At 42.4% G+C, this 12,642-nt stretch overlaps 1 long non-coding RNA gene across 2 annotated transcripts in view; it reads right to left on the minus strand.

Moving 5' to 3' along the window:
• Positions 1 to 218: 218 nt before the first annotated feature.
• LOC122923391 overlaps positions 219 to 12,642 on the minus strand; it is a 49,311-nt gene continuing 36,887 nt past the window's right edge. The window contains exon 3 of one of the 2 annotated variants that reach the window (XR_006387283.1): positions 219 to 464. This is a non-coding gene — a long non-coding RNA (uncharacterized LOC122923391). Of the gene's footprint in view, positions 465 to 8,070; positions 8,225 to 12,642 lie in introns of those variants that run through there. The other variant, XR_006387284.1, reaches the window with a different exon arrangement.

The following is a 12,642-nucleotide window of genomic DNA, read 5'->3' on the forward strand; positions in this document are numbered from 1 at the left end:
CATGGTTGATGGCGATCAGGAGTCAGCCAGTATGTTTAATGGGACACTTTTACACCATATGGGTGCACTTTATATAGGAAAAATACATTTATTGGAGAAATACGCCAATGCAATTAAAATGTTAAAATGTACAGCTGGGACACATGATCTTAGCACAGTCCCGATGTCATCCTACAGTCATGAGTACCTTATAGTATTTTTGGTGAATTTTGTTTCCATTGACTTTTTCCCCTTCACACGGTGAAGACAGCTGAGTTCCCATGAGCGGACATGCTGATAACACATGTATCTACTAATATAGGCAAAAAGAAAGTGTATTTCCTCCTCTCATCCATCATATCAAACTGTTCAAACGTTTCATTGTCAGTCAATTGAAAAGATCCATTGCTTGTCCGGGGGGCAGATCTAAGCATGTGCGAGGTATTACTTTCCCGTTCACAATGTATCATGTCTTCCTTTTCTACCTGAAGGCAAAACAAAAGTGTTACAAAGTCAGAGCTCACATTTTCTGCTGGAAAACAAGCCACAATGTGAGAAAGGTCAGAGAAATTGGGATTGATCTGTTTAATTTCTGGTGGGAAAGTTTTAGCACCTTTTCAAGAGGACTAATTTTTTTTATATTACTCCTTAACTGAGGTTTAGAAGATTTTGGACTTTAAGAGTTATCATGTAACCATCAGATATTTACACATGGATGTACATGTAGAACTATAACTAGAGATTTTTGAAAAATTCAATTTGGCAACTTCACCGAAGTTAGTCAAAAAATTTGATTCGTTCTGAATTAATTTGTCACAAATCGCTAAGGTATGCCCAGGCCACGCGGCCGTGCTGTGGGTGGGTTGCGGCCATGCTGTGGTGAAGAACCACTCAGCCAATTAGCCTGCAGCTACCTTTCATTTAATAATGAAGACCGCACTTCTTTATTGTTAATGGCCACGCAGCACCTTTAAACAGGCGTTGTTGCTGGTATGGGGTTTGGCTGGTTAGATGGGGGCACAATATGCATATTATTGCTGTTCTTGCCTGTAATCTCCTGCAGGTTATTTGGCAGTAAACACTGAATATCAATCAGCTCTGGCATACCCTAGCGCTCTCCTACCCTACAGGTGGGAGCCCTTCTTCTGCCATCTGCTTTTCCATATCATCTAATATCGATGAGAATATGTCATCAGGAACATCCAGCTCTTCCACTCTCTGCAACTTGCTGACTTTTCTAGGACATGGAGACTTTGAAGGATGATTTGGAAGAAGTAAAGCCAGCAAAAGATGAGGATGTCATCATTAAGACCTGGCCCCACCTAAGGGGTGCAGATTGGATGGTATAGGTTGGCACGCTAGCAGTGGAATACTAAAGGCTTCCATCTTATTGGTATTGAATTACATTTGTGGCTGATGTAGGAATAAATAAATAAAACTGATAAGTCTCCCTGCACTCTCCCTGCACTATTCCTGCAGTCTCCCTGCACTATTCCTGCAGTCTCCCTGCACTCTCCCTGCAGTCTCCCTGCACTATTCCTGCAGTCTCCCTGCACTATTCCTGCAGTCTCCCTGCACTCTCCCTGCAGTCTCCCTGCACTCTCCCTGCACTATTCCTGCAGTCTCCCTGCACTCTCCCTGCACTATTCCTGCAGTCTCCCTGCACTATTCCTGCAGTCTCCCTGCACTATTTCTGCAGTCTCCCTGCACTATTCCTGCAGTCTCCCTGCACTATTCCTGCAGTCTCCCTGCACTATTCCTGCAGTCTCCCTGCACTATTCCTGCAGTCTCCCTGCACTCTCCCTGCACTATTCCTGCAGTCTCCCTGCACTATTCCTGCAGTCTCCCTGCACTATTTCTGCAGTCTCCCTGCACTATTCCTGCAGTCTCCCTGCACTATTCCTGCAGTCTCCCTGCACTATTCCTGCAGTCTCCCTGCACTATTCCTGCAGTCTCCCTGCACTATTCCTGCAGTCTCCCTGCACTATTCCTGCAGTCTCCCTGCACTATTCCTGCAGTCTCCCTGCACTATTCCTGCAGTCTCCCTGCACTATTCCTGCAGTCTCCCTGCACTATTCCTGCAGTCTCCCTGCACTATTCCTGCAGTCTCCCTGCACTCTCCCTGCAGTCTTCCTGCAGTCTCCCTGCACTATTCCTGCAGTCTCCCTGCACTCTCCCTGCACTATTCCTGCAGTCTCCCTGCACTATTCCTGCAGTCTCCCTGCACTATTCCTGCAGTCTCCCTGCACTATTCCTGCAGTCTCCCTGCACTCTTCCTGCACTATTCCTGCAGTCTCCCTGCACTCTCCCTCTCCAATTTCCCTCTATTAATCGTTTTCAGCAACACTGTCCCTAGAACATGAGCGCTTGCCACATCTCTCCCTATTCTCAGCTCACAGAATAATGGGAGAGGTCACGCGGGATGAGGGTTTTATAGGACTGTGACATCACAGGGTATGACTATCTGCGGACTGGCTGGCTGCACAGCATTTTAGGTGACCTCGCATTCCTTGGCTTCTTACTTTCACATTGTAACGTGTACAGCAGCGATTTTAGGAAAAACGTATTTGTTACCACGAAGCGCAAGAAAATTCATATTCGTTGCAAATCTAAGTTTTCCTAAGCTTCAGACTGAATTCTGCTCCGAATGCTTTGCTTCCCACAGTAACTATGACATTAGGCATCATACACATGGTTGTAATACAGAGCCGTTCTTGTATGCATCAATAATATGACAGAAACCTATAGGCCCACACCATACCTCCTTATGACATCGACTTAAAATAATTGTGTCATTTATTTTTATTTTTTTTAAGTCGCAATTAAAAAGTTGTAAACACATAGGGGGACATTTCTTAAGCTGAAATACGCTGAAATCTACGAGCTGATGCCAGGTCTAAAATTGTGAGTGGGGAAGTGGACGGGCCAGCAGGCCCATCTAATTTACCATTTTCTACACCTGTTTCAGGCGTAGGAAAAAGGTCTAAATATAAGACAGCTCGGAAGCTATCTTACTAGAACTCGGCACCTCGGCGCCTCTTTATAACTTCGGCGGAACCACTGCCAGCGTAGGGGTTTATTAAGACCGGTGTTTAAAATGCCAGTCTTAATAAATCTCCCCCTAAGTGACTTTGGGTTCTTAGGCTTAGTGTACTTTTCATTTTGAAAGGAAAGCTAATCTGAATATCTTTCCCAGAAACCCAACGGTATAATGCTCTGTCTCTCATCTTCTTAGACTTAGGAGACCTTAGAGTGTTATATACCAATTTTCAGGGCAATTGGTGAATATTTGATTTGGTTTGAATCGATTTGGATGCAAATATTTTTTTTTTATAATTTGGTGAATCAGATATAAATTTCAAGAAATGTGCTCCTCTCTATAAATCACATATTCTGGAGCAGATAGCTTGGAGTCTCTTTTGTATGATGACAATCACTGTGTAATATACACTTTCCAGTTATATTGTTGTATTATGCACCAAACCAATTGAACCATTGACATCTGAACCTTTTGTCTGCATCTCAAAAGCCTTTATTCTCCCCTGCCCCGAGTGCTATATACATGAATGCAGTTTTCAATGCTTTCCAGTTGTAATGCTATAAATGGGTCCTGTATTTACTGGAAAGTGTCATTGAAGCAGTGCCTAGTTAAAATAATAGTTTCTTCTGCTCTAAATCATTTGTGTAAAGTTCTAACAGCCTGCAAGATGTTACCGCCCTAGTCAGACTGCTTATCAGAAGAACAAATGCTATGTATGAAAGGTCACCATGTAAGGATATGTTAAGCCATTTCAGAACTGTTGTAATCTACAGTACAAGACATGTTCTTAAAGGGATTTTCCTGTAAAAAAATTTTTTTTCAATGTTACTGCAGCATGGCCCCTGAAACAGAAGATTCATACTTACCCGCTCCATGCCACTCTCGTGGTCCACGCTGCCTCCGCTCTCTCCATCTTCTGGTCCCTGCACTGTTTACATCAGCTGGCTATGGACATGGTCACATGCACTGCTCCAGCCAATGACTGACTTTAGCTGGTGGCCACATCACTGCTGAAGCCAGTCATTGGCTGGACCGCTGCAGGTGACCATGTCCATAGCCAGCTGAATATAAACTGCTCTGAGACTGGAAGTTGGAGGCAGCGCAAACCACCGAAGCGGCATGGAGCAGGTACGTATGAATTTTCTGTTTCAGGGGCCATGCTACGGGAACATGTAAAAAAAATATATATTTTTTACTGTAAAACCCTTTTGCTGTTTTATAAAACCACATCTACGTGTACCAGAAATCCCTTCAAAAATAAGAGCATCCAGCTGAACATTTCATCCTCAGAACTTCTTGCTACTAACTTACTATCTCTCGGCTATCTATGACATCTATGTGCATTGCCTTAGCTATAAAGTAATCCACTTGCAATATGACAAACTCTGACATTAGATGGACTGTGAAGGAAACTTCTCCCACTACTTGTCATGAAGAATCAATTCAGTCTTCACTTACCTGAAAGTTTGTCTTGAAGAATAACTAATTGCCAATTTTTGGATTAAATAAATCCCTTATAAAATAAGGTTCACCCCTTTACTTAGTGAGGGACAAGGTGGTGTACATCCTGTTGTTTTCTAGGGCAACTTTTTTGAACCAAACTGACCAAAGGATCTGTTTTTCTTACTGACATCTGTATGAGGCTCTGGCCATTGATATTAATAGAAGGCCAGATCGGGATGGTCCAGGTACATCATTCCGATCCGACTGAGGGAACTGATTACACCGGCTGATGTGGGAATTAGACTAGGATGAATTGCAGTGATGAAAATTTCCAAGCAATATTGTGGCCAAAATCCTTTGCTTGGCCAAAGATAATCCAACACAAATTTAACAAATAATTTTTGGTTGACCACAAATTCTTCCAACAGAAGCCTCCATTTTGTAAGAGCTGAAGAGCATTGCCTTGATTGAACTCGTTAATGTTGCCTGCATTGGTAATCACAGGATTTGTTGACCAGGAATATTGCAGCCACTGGTGACCCATAGTAGACATTGCCTTTCATCATAATATTGTCTGACTTTCAAAGCTGGTGGTCCACCATGAGATGGCAGATAACATAGCAGATACAATGCCTACTACATTTCAAAATCCACCCCTGGCTTGCAGTGTCTGCTAGTGTCCTTTACGCACAGTAAAATTATAAACAATGACATCTCCATGTAGGCCCTTTATAAAGGTTGCTTCTATGAAAATAATCAGACATGTAACATAGCCGGCAGTATTACATTTGCTAATGTAAATACAGTTGTTCGACTCCAATCAAGTATACAGAACGTGCGGCCTGTACACATGTCATTGTTTACACTATCGGTTACTTGATAGTCTTCTTTCTTTCTAATTAGCTCCATGTGATTTGTTTGGTTCCAGTGGACAAGGGGCCTCATTGTTTGAACTTTCATGGTGCACGTATTAAAAGTACAAAATTAGCATATCTGTATATGATATGGAGATGTGGGAACATAAGGGATGAACTGTCTCTACGTTCGACCGTAGACGAACAGCAATTTTAGGCGAAAATTATTTTGTCTTATGATTTATTCCCAAGAGCACACATGCTGGGTCAGAGCGCCATCCATGTTCATTCTATGGTCACACATTGTGTTGAACCTAAGCTTTCATTACTGACAAAAGGTGATCTGGAGCACCGGCCACTTCTAACTGCTGATTGGCGGGATTCCCGGGTGTCTGATACCTGACGATCTGATATTGATGACCTATCCAGAGGATAGGTCATAAATATAAATTCCTGAATAACCCCTTTAAGCCTAACATTTTTCAAGAAAGATTTGAAGAACTTAATTGTTTAGCCTTGAGCAATGCCACACAAATGACAAATTAGAGAAACCGAGCTTTAATACAGATGGAGGTGTGCAACATCTATTGTCTTCCACTTACAATACTGTTCTAACCCCTCTCCTGAGGCAGTTCAATCACACTTAAACAGATTATGCTGACTGAAGCATGAGGCACCAATATTTAATGCTGGAGATTCCTTGAAAAATTCATCCTAATTTGAAAAAAAAACTGTCCAATAACTAGTGAAACATCTTCAAGTCCAATTAATGTAACTTATTACTAGAAAAGAATACGGAAGACATGACAGAAACCTTTAAATAAGTTATGGAGGGTTTAGGAGGGAAGTGCTTTTAATAAGAAACTAAATGCAAGAACATGGGTGCACAATCTGAAATTAGCTGGGGGGAAGCTCAGATGCAATATCAGAAAATATTATTTTTCTGAAAGAGTAGTAGATGCTTGGAACAATCTTCCAGCAGATATGGTTAAAAAATCTACAACAAGTGAATTAACATGCCTAGATAAACCTACATGTACCCTAAGGGTACGGCCACATTGTCAGGTTTCCTGATGTCGTTTTGGAAGCCAAAACCAGGAGCGAAATAAAAAAAGAAGTGGAGAAGTCGTACCTGTCCTTTGTACTTTTTCTCCTTTTATGATCCACTCCTGATTGTGGCCAGGGGTGGACTAGGAACTTAAATTGGCCCTGGAAAAAACCTAAAAGTAGCCCCATGTCGTAGGCGGGTCCAAATTGATAGAAGGCAGAGCCAACAAAAGTAGGTGGAGCCAACATAAGTAGGGGGAGACAGCAATACAATTTTACAACACAAAATACCACCCCAGCAGAGCCAAATACACAGTGAAGCACAATATACTGGCCCAAAAGACCCAAATACTGCAGTGCACCTCAAAATAATGCTCTAGCAGCACAGAATACCTCACCAAAGATGCCCCGCTGTGGCGGCCAGAACCATATTCTTTCCTTCTACTCCAGTTGCCTCAGGATGGCAATACAGTTCAGGAGTCAGGAGGGCACCTGTAGCCACCAGCTGGGTACTTAACGCTCTCCGCTCTGGAAGCATCAGATCATTACTTACTTGTCTGTCAGCCACGAGGATGGCTCAGACTGCCCCCTGGGTATCGACCCACCGGGAAGTGGCTTCCAAAACTGCATGTAGAAACCTAACGTGTGGCCATACCCTAAAAGATAGATAAATAAGAAATAATATAAGGGCAGACTACGTAGACCAACATTCTTCTATGTTCTAGGTCAGGCATGCTCAACCTGCGGCCCTCCAGCTGTTGTAAAACTACAACTCCCACAATGCCCTGCTGTAGGCTGATAGTTGTAGGCAGTTCGGGCATGCTGGAAGTTGTAGTTTTGCAACAGCTGGAGGGCCGCAGGTTGAGCATTCCTGCTCTAGGTAACTGCCTCAAGCCCACTCATTACAGGACTTGCTGGTGCTGGTGGAGATCCCCACATTTGCTCCTCAGCTTCCTCTTCTATGCATGTTTCTGCAATGAAAGTGACCTCCGTCCAGTAGACAGTGAAGACCTGGCTCTTTAGGAACATTTTTTCTTAGAATATAAATAATAGTACCTTGTATACGAAACAAATAGAACTGAAAATTCACAGTGGATGAGCCTGAGCTTCAGTTTGTAACCCTACGCTGTGAATTACAGCGGAAACCTGATATGACTGTATGAAGATTATTAAGACAAGGGGCTAACACATGGCGGTTTTGTCAGCGTGAAACGTTTCTGTTCTGTGCAGTTAATTACAACGTGTCATAATTTAGAACACAGCCAAGGAAAGAGTTGTCAAATGATACAAAGAAAGAGCTAAAAGGACATCGACCGCCCGAAAATTACCTTCATTAGCTCAATTTAAGGCAGGAATGTACGTAAATAAACAGCGGCAGCTGCTCGGCTGCCATTTCTCAGGGCCCTCCAGGAATGCAGGACACACAGGATCTCAGCTATCTTCTGAATTATACCACTTCTCCAAAGCCCGAGCTGGGCACCAATTTATTTCTTGCTTCTCTGTCAGAATGTAACGGACCCGACCACACAGCTGGATTGGAGCGCAGACAGTAACCATATTCTGTATCATTTAATTCTTATTTTCTTTTTTCCCTGCCTTGCTGAATGGTGAGAATCTCGCGGTTGCCAAGTCGCAGACCCCTGGTTTTTTTTTTCTGTGTGTTTTTTCTTTAATTGTCCAATAATCTGTGCCCTGAGATGGCTTTAACCCGCTTCAAAATTTTCCATTAAATCTAGGTCCTGCAGTGTAGACTGGGCTGCTCTCCAGTGCTGCCTCTCGAATCGGCAGTTCAGCAATCTTGCTAATATCATAATTCCTTTAATCCGACATTTGATCATCCAGAAAGTCGCTTGTTTCTAACCTTGAATGACAAACGTAATTTGACTACATTAATAGTAGAAAAAAAATTAAGAAATTAGCAAATTCTCTTGAACTAGGAAATTACGTAACTGTAGCACATTAGGTATTAAAGGGGTATTCCCATCTCAGTTGTTGATATCATATCACTAGGATATGCCATCAATGTCAGATAAGTGCGGGTCCCACCTCCGGGACCCGCTCCTATCTCCCGAACAGGCCCCTGAAGTGAAGTAGAGCACACTGCGCAAGTGTGGCCATCCTCCATTTACCGGTATGGGATTTCCAAAGATAACCAAGTGCTGGCTCAGCTATTTCTGGGAATCCTGTAGCAGGGAATGGAGAGGTCACCGCTGTGGAACCTCCGAAAATAGCCAAGTGCGTTTGATCCACTATTTTCAGATCTCCCATAGCAGTCAATGGAAATCACTCCGCACATGCGCAATATACTCTTGTTCACTTTCTTGAGATAGGAGCAGGTCCCAGAAGTGTGACCTGCACCTATCTGACAATGTCTGAAATGGGACAACCCCTTTAACCTTTTCTCTTTAGCTTTTGCCTTTTATGTTAAACATATTTTTTAAGAATATGTGCTGTCAGTATATATATATATATATATATATATATACATATATTTTTTTTTATTTTTATTATTTTTTATCCTAAAATCAAGCAGTTTTCACAATGGCCACTAAGCCTCATAATAGGCTGACACTTCCTATTCTATAGCGATCACTTCTCAACAGTCATCTCATTATCATCATAGGCAAAATGACACCTACATATAGATAAAACGGGATCTACCTTTCACAGTAGGTGATGTCACAGCACAGCTCCTCCCCCTCCCTGCACAATGACCTCTGTGCATGTCACAGAGCATGCTCACAACACTCTCCAATAGAAATCAGCGACTCATTAAAGCATATTTATGAATTGCTGTTAAAGAGGTGCTCACAGAAAAAAAAAATCCAGGATATATCCCCATACACACCCGTTTGTAAGCGTGGCGTTATACATACTTGTATTACATGATGATATGTTAACAGCTCAGGCAACATGTACTGAAAATAGAATCAACAGATCTCCAGAATATGTGTCAGTACCTGTTTTGAATTAATCAAAAATAACCTCCCAGGCTGTGAGCTCTGCGCTGCGATTGGCCAGCGCTAGAGCAGAACAAGGAGAGACGCCGCCTACCATAACTTAGTGACTGAAATCTCCGCCTACTATAACTTTGTGACCGGAGATACCGGAGGGAATAGCGGGAGAACGGAGCGGCGCCCAGGGATAATAGTAAGTGCAGTGAGATCCCCGGGTGCCGCTCTCCATGTCTGTATTCTTAGTTCACAATGTCAGGATCGGTGAAAGGTCCTCTTTAAGCCAGATTTAGGGCTCATGCACATGAACGTGTGCCGGCCGTGCCTGTATTGCGGCAGGTAAACAGCGGGTCTGCAATATACTGGCATTGGCCTTCTAGCCACCGTATCACGGATACTGACCCATTCACTGGAGCGGAGGCACGGAGCAGAAGGCCACAGAAGTACTACGGAGCTCTTCCGTGGCATTTCGGTCCGTGCTTCCGCACTGCAAAAAAATACAAGCTGTATTTTTTTCCTGTGCAGACGGAAGTTGAATGGGTCTGCGTCTGTCAGTACAGGCCACACGGATGCATTTTGCAGCCCCTAATGCACGGCATGGGCGGCACACGTTCATGTGCATGAGCCCTTAGGCCTCTTTCACACGGGCGTTGTGAGCAAAGGTGCGGTTGCGTTGCGGGAACATGCACGATTTTTCCGCGCGAGTGCAAAACATTGTAATGCGCTTTGCACTTGCGTGAGAAAAATTGGCATGTTTGGTACCCAAACTTGGGATCGGTGTTCTGTAGATTGTATTATTTTCCCTTATAACATGATTATGAGGGAAAATAATAGCATTCTGAATACAGAATGCATAGTAAAATAGCGCTGGAGGGGCTATTTTACTATGCAGTCTGTTTTCAGAATGCTATTATTTTCCTTTATAACCATGTTATAAGGGAAAATAATAATGATCGGGTCTCCATCCCGATCATCTCCTAGCAACCATGCGTGAAAATCGCACCGCATCCGCACTTGCTTGCGATTTTCACGCAACCCCATTCATTTCTATAGGGCCTGCGTTACGTGAAAAACGCACAATATAGAGCATGCTGCGATTTTCACGCAACACACAAGTGATGCGTGAAAATCACTGCTCGTGTGCACAGCCCCATAGAAATGAATGGGTCCGGATTCAGTGCGGGTGCAATGCGTTCAACTCACGCATTGAATCCGCGCGGAATACTCGCCCGTGTGAAAGGGGCCTTACTAATCAAATTGGTCCAGAATTCTGGCGCAAGTTGCGCGATAAAGGGAGTGGCTTAGTGTGAAAGAGGCGTGGCTTTACTCCAGGGTGATTTATTAATTACATATTGTACATTGATTGATACATTGTAACACATTTTCAGGACAAGACAGATATTTGTGCTGCTGATCTTTTTACCTACTTTCACACCTCCAGTGTGACTCTCCGGCATGGCCATTCCGGCAGACACGCGGAGAACCAGTCGGACACTAACTGCAGCATGCGGTTTGTGTCCGGCCAGTTCTCCGCTTGCCTGCTGGAATGCGCTCCGATCTCTGCCGGACCCCATTATACTTAATGTGGCCAGCGGACATTCCGTCCACATCTGGCAGCACCGGAGCCGGAGAATTCCGACTGGCTGTTTTCTGCCGGAACACCCTGCCGGTATTTGGAGATGTAAAAGTAGCCTAACGCATATCTGCGCAGGTACTATCCTCCCAATACAAACAAATGGCCTGCATTTACTATAGTGGATGCTCCTGAATTCTGGGTTAATTTGCGGTAAAATTAGGCACATTTCCGCCTTTTCTCATGTAGATACATTTATGAACAAAGTAAGCCAAAAAGAATACTCTGTCGTACATTGCCCTGCGAGGGGATGCGGGTTCACTGAAAAGGAGCAGGGTTTTATGATAAAGGGGTCGTGGATTTAGATCTACCGTTTTGCACCAGATGTTGTGTAATCTGTGAAGGCGTCTATAAAGCAGCATTTGCGGACATTACTTGCCCTAGCACATAGGTCAATTCACTTCTGCCAGTGCGCTGCTCAGTCAGGTACTATGGAGGGAATTATCATGAGGGGAATTTTTTTTGCAGGCGTCTGTACAAATTTATCAAACTTTGAACGGTTTAAAAAATTTGGTGCATCTTTAAACCCTTCAGGACCCTGCCATTTTTTCACCTTAAGGACCACGCCGTTTTTTGGAAATTTGACATGTGTCACTTTATGTGGTGATAACTTTGGAACGCTTTTACTTATCCAGGCTATTCTGAGACTAGTTTTCTCGTGACACATTGTAATTCATGATAGTGGTAAATTTCTGTCAATATTTTTCATTTTTATTTTTTTTTAAATACCAAATTTACCAAAAAAATTGGAAAAATTTGCAACTTTCCAAATTTCCATTTCTCTGCTTTTAAAACAGATAGTGATACCTCATATAATAGTTATTACTTTACATTTCCCAGGTATTCAAAACTGATTTTACAAACTTTGTTAACCCTTTAGGTGTTCAACAAGAATTAAAGGAAAATTTAGATGAAATTTTAGAATTCTACTTTTTGGCAAATTTTCCATTTTAAGAATTTTTTTTCCAGTAACAAAGCAAGGGTTAACAGCCAAACAAAACTCAATATTTATTACCCTGATTCTTTAGGTTACAGAAACACCCCATATGTGGTGGTAAACTACTGTATGGGCACACGACAGGGCGCAGAAGGAAAGGAACGCCATATAGTTTTTGGAGGTCAGTTTTCATTGGGATAATTCCGAGTTGCCATGTCACATTTGAAGCCTCCCTGATACACCCCTAGAGTAGAAACTCAAAAAAAAGTGACCCCATTTTTGAAACTACGGGATAAGGTGTCAGTTTTGTTGGTACTATTTAAGGGTAAATGTGATTTTTGGTTGCTCTATATTACACTTTTTGTGAGGCAAGGTAATAAAAGTAGCTGTTTTGGCACTATTTATGATGTTATTATAATTTATTTTTTACAATTTTCATCTGACAGGTTAGATCATGTGCTATTATTATAGAGCAGGTTGTTACGGATGCGATAATACCAAATATGACTACTTTTTATGGTTGTTTGTTTCAGTTTTATATAATAAAGCATTTTTGAAAAAATATTTTTTTGTGTCTCCATATTCTGAAAGCCATAGTTTTCTTTTATTTTTTGGGCAATTGTCTTATGTAGGGGCTAATTTTTTTCAGGATGAGATGATGGTTTAATTGGTACTATTGTAGGATGCAAATGATTTTTTTGATTGCTTGGTATTACACTTTTTGTGATGTAAGGTGACAAAAAAAATTTTGACAC

The sequence above is a fragment of the Bufo gargarizans genome, unplaced genomic scaffold (genome assembly GCF_014858855.1).
Source record: "Bufo gargarizans isolate SCDJY-AF-19 unplaced genomic scaffold, ASM1485885v1 original_scaffold_1554_pilon, whole genome shotgun sequence".
Classification (NCBI taxonomy): Eukaryota; Metazoa; Chordata; class Amphibia; order Anura; family Bufonidae; genus Bufo; species Bufo gargarizans.